The sequence below is a fragment of the Panthera uncia genome, chromosome D4 (assembly GCF_023721935.1).
Source record: "Panthera uncia isolate 11264 chromosome D4, Puncia_PCG_1.0, whole genome shotgun sequence".
Taxonomy (NCBI): Eukaryota; Metazoa; Chordata; class Mammalia; order Carnivora; family Felidae; genus Panthera; species Panthera uncia.
This window is the reverse complement of record NC_064807.1, coordinates 2,561,081-2,567,341: the sequence shown is the minus strand read 5'-3', so window position 1 is coordinate 2,567,341 and position 6,261 is coordinate 2,561,081. Positions and strand designations below refer to the sequence as shown.

General features: G+C 56.0%; 1 protein-coding gene across 1 annotated transcript in view; it reads right to left on the bottom strand.

Moving 5' to 3' along the window:
• NXNL2 (nucleoredoxin like 2) overlaps positions 1-6,261 on the bottom strand; it is a 211,395-nt gene that overhangs the window by 67,945 nt on the left and 137,189 nt on the right. The gene's annotated exons all lie outside the window — the stretch shown is intronic.

Genomic DNA, 6,261 nt, shown 5'->3' with positions numbered 1-6,261 from the left:
TGGATGGATGGATGGATGGGTGGGTGGATGGATATGGGTGGGTAGATGGATGGATGGGTGTGTGGGTGGGTGGATGGATGGATGGATGGGTGGGTGGATGGATATGGGTCGGTAGATGGATGGATGGGTGTGTGGGTGGGTGGATGAGAGGGTGTGTGGGTAGATGAGAGGGTGGGTGGATGAATGGGTGGAGCCCACAGGGTCATGAAGCATTTTCTTCTTCTCTAACCAGCTGAACTCCACTAGCTGTCTGTGACCAGAAGCTTCTATTTGAAGACTGAACTTGCAGGTGCGCTGGACAGTGAGGGCAGCTGGAATGGATGAGTCCACCAGTGTGGCATCCCTACCTTGGCTGCACTGATGGGAGCAGAGAGCTCCATCCCTTGGGACAGCGTTGCCTGGGCTGTGAGGCAGCCCCTGGACCCATTTGCAGAGCTCAACAGAACACAGCCTGGGCTGTGTCAGGACGGCCTCCTCACCCTATAAACCATGCATGTATTTATGTAACACCCCAGGCCTGATGGAGACCAGATGTGGCCAAATGGTGGTTTGGGTTGCCCTGGAATGCTGGAATGCCGGAATGCCAAACCAGACATCTTTATGGCTGTTCCTGTTCAGTAATCTCTCTGGAAGTCTTAGGTTTGAGTCGTGATACATGTCCATGAACTTCATTCTTTGGTGAAGTGGAAACATCTGGCGACCTCTATTTGATCTGCACATCCGTGTGCAATCGCTATGATCACTCAGCCCAGTGCAGTGTTGAGGGATATGGGGGGAGACGAGCGGCCCCGGGGATGCAGCAGGGGGCTCACCCTGGGACCCAGTCCTCCGGTGACAGTTCCAAGAGCTCCTGTGTATTCAACAGCTGCCTTGCTGTAGGCACCCTGCCGCATGCTGAATGAAGGGTGCCACGGACCTTCCTCACTCAGATGTGCCACTGGACCCAGGGCATGACTTTCCAACAGCAGAGCAGTCGGCAAGGGGCGGGCGTGAGTCTAGACACCGTGAGTCGAAAACGGCACCTTTCCATTTCTAGAAAGTTCTCTGTGTTGTCCTCCAAAGAGAGCGTGGTGAGGGACACTGAGGTGGGGTGCACAGGTATCCTCCATCTGGGGCTTTGGGACAGACGCTCCAAGGACTCCAGGAAAGAACCCTGCTAACTGTGCACTCTGGTGTTCCCCAAGCTAACCGTCCTCCCCAAACCCTTGTCCTCTGAAACTCCTATCAGAATCCCGCGGAACACTGACGACGGTCACGCACAAGCATGTGCCGAGGACCTAGCTCATGCCAGCACCCTGGGCCTGGTGGCCGTGTGGGGGGAACTTGCACCCGGTGACGGTGCGGCCCCGCGCTGCACTGCTGTTCCGGGCCTGCCTGTTGTTTACCACACGCGTGCGCTCTCACTGCAGAGGACCCGCCCTGGGCACTGCCTCCAGTGACGAGGAAGAAAACGCACCGTGCATCCCAGTTAGGGTTTTGCAGCAAGCCTTTAAGAAACACTGGGTCACAGACTTTCCAATCGCTCAGCAGAATCTGCCCTGAAGTCGGCCCCAGCTGCCAGCCCAGCTTTCATCCATGGCTGTGGGGTGGGAGCCCGAGTCCGGTCCGGTCACACCGCATGCCCTGGGCGGGCCATTTCGACTGTCTCTTCGGTTCTACAGGACACCCACCCCCTAGAACGCCCAGCTGTGGTGTGTGTCGCGCCAGATGGTCCGTTTTGTCAGGACCGCTTCATCAGCAAGGAAGGAGCCCCAGAAGGGAGCCCGCATTCTCTGGGGCGCACTGACCCAGACCAGCAGTCCTTAGCGCCCATGCAGGATGTGTGAGACCCAGCTTCTGACCCAGCTCATCTGCCAAAGGCCCACGGGGCTGAGGGCGATCCCACACGCGGCGTTCCTCCAGAGCCCTGAGACGCTCCCCAGCTCCGAAACAGCGGGACCCCCTTGTGACATTCTCTGCAAGGTAGCGCACTGTCCACACCCACAGGGGACAAGGCACAGCCACAGAATCTGCCGTCACTCCCCCAGCGCCTGGGGTCTGCGACCTTAAATACCAGCTGTGACATGCAGAACGCGTGCCTCGACCTCTCTCATAAGATGCATGTTAATTTGGAAAACCAGGAAGAGAGAGACCTCCTTGCCTTCCTGTGGCACTTCTGAAAAACAAATAAAACATTTCAAGGGAGGGGACGGGACTCCTCTGAACACATGGAACCCGGAGCTTTGCCCAGACCAGCAAAGCCCTAATTGATGGGCGAGGAGCATACAGCTCACAACTGCACCCGGCTTGTGAAGGAGCCTTCTGGCATGGTCCACGTGTCCGCTTCCCCATCCTTTTTAACGGTCCAAACGTAAGCAAACACAAGGTCGCTGTGTCCAGAGAGAATTTATGTAAAATGTTTCATTGCGGTTAAGAGTCTATTTTTCCCTGCTTTCTTTCAGTGACATCATGTAAAAGTTACTTTATTGAATTAAACATAAATCCAAACTCTGTCAGGTAGAATTTAAGTAATGCCTGACCCCCTTTTTTTACCAAGATCTGATGAACTTTTTGTTTAAACTTAGTGTTATTCTAATTGTAAAAATCAGCTGTGTTTATTAATAAGTAAGACGTGGAGAATACAGAAAGTGCCAAATAAAAGAATAAAAATCGGGGTTGACTGTCCGACTTTGGCTCAGGTCACGATCTCCACGGTTCGTGAGTTTAAGTCCCGAGTCAGGCTCTGTGCTGACAGCTCGGAGCCTGGAGCCCGCTTCGGATTCTGTGTCTCCCTCTCTCTCTGCCCCTTCCCTGCTCATGCTCTGGCTTTCTCTGTCTTTCAAACATAAATAAATGTTAAAAATTTTTTTAAAAGAATAAAAATCACTTGCAACAACCCCATCCTGTCATTTTCTTTCTACAAGAAGTCCTGATGGTCTCAAGGAGATCTCAGAAGCGCCGCGAGTCTGTAACCCGTGTCCTCAGCGGCATCTGTGAGGTTGGCACTGAGAATGTTTCTGTGGCACTAAAACTGCTGCTTATCATGAAAGAGGAGAAATGAACAGTTTCATGTGAATTTGATCCCTTACCAAGATTGCTGCCCTCAGCCTACCATACCTCAGAAAACTACCAGTTTCAGATAGCGGAACCTGTTTTACCAAAAGCTTCACTTAGCCCAACGCCTGGCCGGAGAGGCTCGTCCCCGCCTCCTTCCCCGGTAGACGAAACGTCAAAGCCTCAGAGCAGTGGGACGGTGTCGCCCGACGGGTGAGCCACCGGGTTTCTGCCCAGCCCTCGGGTCGGAGCACCACGGCCAAACATGTTACCCGGCAACCAGAGCTGGCCGGGGCACTGAGGGCCAACACGAGAGGGACAGCGGACCTGTGATCAGCCAGAACACGGACCCCGCAGGAATCAGGAGCCGTCGAAGAGGGACGGCAGCACGTGGCCCCAGAGAGAACGTCACCGGTCACCCCGTTCGAAGCTTCAGGCTCCCCACCGCAGCACGGCGCTGGCTGGCGGTGCCCTCTCTCTCTCTCCACAACAGCAGCCTCCCTGTCCACAACGCACTCTCCCTCTCTCTGTGCTTCCCGGCTTCCTTCGCTACTGCAGATGGATGGAAGGGCAGGGACTTGGGTCTGTTTCACGTGCACCTTTAGTGTCAGAATGCTGCCTGGCAAAACGAGTGCCAGATAAATATTTGAGGAAGTAAAACATGAATACACGAAACACATCATTCTTTCGTAGAGGAAAACAAAAGGCAACAGAAGCTCGAGGGAAGAAGTAAGAGACAGTCACGGTCCGAATGGAGAGCAGTCACAGGAGCAAAATCAGACGACACTTTCGAGATTTGAGCGTGACGTAAAACACAATGTCAAGGCTGCACTCTTTTTTAAGTTTATTTATTTATTTTGAGAGAGAGAAAGAGAGAGAAGGAGCGAGAGAGAGGCAGAGAGAGAGAGAGAGAGAGAGAGAGAGAGAGAGAGAGAGGGAATCCCAAGCAGGCTCTGCACTGTCAGCACAGAGCCTGAGGCAGGGCTGGAACTCATGAACGATGAGATCATGACCTAAGCCCAAGTCAGATGCTTAACCGACTGAGCCACCCAAATAAGAGTTTTTAAATGTATTTATTTTGAGAGAGAGGAAGAGAGAGAGAGAGAGAGAGAGAGAGAGAAAGCACATGTGCTCACATGCATGGGAGGGGGTGGCAGAGAGAGAGAGAGAGAGAGAGAGAGAATCCCAAGCAGGCTTGGGACCTGAGCTGAAACCAAAAGTCAGACGCTCAACCGACTGAACCACCCAGGCGCCCCATGGCTGCACTTTTTTTTCAACTTTTAGTGTCATTCTATGGCCAGAACATAGGAATTTGAGCGAAACAGAATATAAATGTTACCAGCTTTCATAAGCTAAATGTAAACTACAACCATTCTGACAGAAGACGGAGGCAGTAGACGGGGGAACTTGACACGCTCATGTCTGTATCTCGTGTGGGGTAGAGTTAAGATACCCTGAAAAGTCACTGGGATGGGGACGGGGAACAGAGTTTACGCGGATCATTTAGATCAACCAAGCCCCAGCGGGGAATCAGCGGGAAGGATGAGAGCGAGGGGAGAGAGCTCATGCCCACGGGTTCCTCCCGGAGGCTGCCTTGGACAGACTCCAGGTGCTTTCTCCACCTGACGCCGCCTTTCTGGAACCAGCAACCTCTCTGCTTCCCACACGCCTCCAGTCCAAGGGTGGTGTCTCCCTGCTGCTCGCCGCGGGTCCTTCGCAGCCTTTTCGGCCCGTGTCACCCGTGGCGCCTCTGTTAGCACGCTCTCCGAGAAACGCTCGCTAGCATAGCCTAACTTAACGTGCCATCGGTTCCCTGCTAGACTCTCACTAGCGCACAAGGCGGTTTGCTAGCTGAGCTCTGGGGGAGCCCAGCCGTTAGTGCCCTTTGCTGTACCTGGGGTTGATATCCCAGCATGGCTCTTAGTCCCCTGGGTCTACACCACAGACAAACAGAGCATCACAGAGCACCTTCGGGGCCACCTCTGGGTCAGCTGCTCGGGACACGTTCTGTGGGGCCTTGCTGAACGTGCCCTCATTCAGGTCAACCCGCGAATCCCTCCCTGGCACTGCTCAATGTCCCCCAGTCCCTTCTCTCTGACAACCTGCCTTTCTTGTCCTTCAGGCGGAGTCACAGAGTCGCTCCCTGGGCCTTCCCACACCCCTGCAACACCTCCCGGGTGCGGTTGACCAGGTGCGCACTGGGCTTCCCTGTCCTTAGGCTCCCATCCCCAAGGGCTGGGCTTCACTGCCTCCTGACTCAGCCCATTGCGCGGCCGCTCCCTGGCATCTCCTCTTAAATGCCGACAGACACCCCCACCTTCACATGTCCCGGATGAGCTCGTCCACCACAACCCACGCTCGTGCTGCCCTGTCCCGCCTCCTGATCTCAGTGACCGTCCCACAGCATGTCAGCTTTGCCACCTTGATGGTTTCCACTTCCGAAATAGATCCCAGACAAGCCCCTCTTCCTCTTCTCACTGTCCTGGGTGGATGACCCCACAGCCTTCCCACCCTGGTGTCCTCTGGCCCAGGTTCCACACCAGACGGAGTCCTGTCCTCCACGGTGTCGCCCCACTTCTGGTCCTGCATCATTAGCCCCAGCCCAGCCCGTGTGCTGCCCACACAAGCTCTTTGGGTCCCCTGCCGCCGCCCCCCCCCCCCCCCCCCACCCGCCGGCCCCCCCCCCCCCCGCCCCCCCCGGCCGCCTCCGCCCCCCCCCCCCCCCCCGCACAGACCACTCTCCTGGGTCTCCGCTTGCCCGACACCGCGCATGTCTGCATGTAGTCCCCTCCCTCCGGAATGGCGTTCCCAACGATCCGCGCATCGACATGTCCTTCAGGCCACTCAAGGCCTCCCTCGGGGGTCAAGGCTTCGGAAAGTCCTCTGTGACCCTCACAAAGACAGGCCTTCTGCCGCCAGGCTCCCCCCAGTCCAGCACCAACCGCAGGCCGATGGTAAACACACACCCCGCCTGGAACACGGCAGCCCAGTTATCCCACCATATGAGCGCCTCGAGCACGGCCTGGGCGGCCTCCGCAGGAGTTCACGTCTCCCAGCCCCAAAGGCTGGCGGGCCGAGATCCAGGCGCGGGCAGGGCTGCTTTCTCCTGAGGACGCTCTCCCTGGTGTGCAGACGCCGTCTCCTCCCCCTGCGTCCTCATTTCCCCCGTGTGTGTGTGTGTGTGTGTGTGTGTGTGTGTGTGTGTGCGTGCGTGTATGTGTGTGCCCT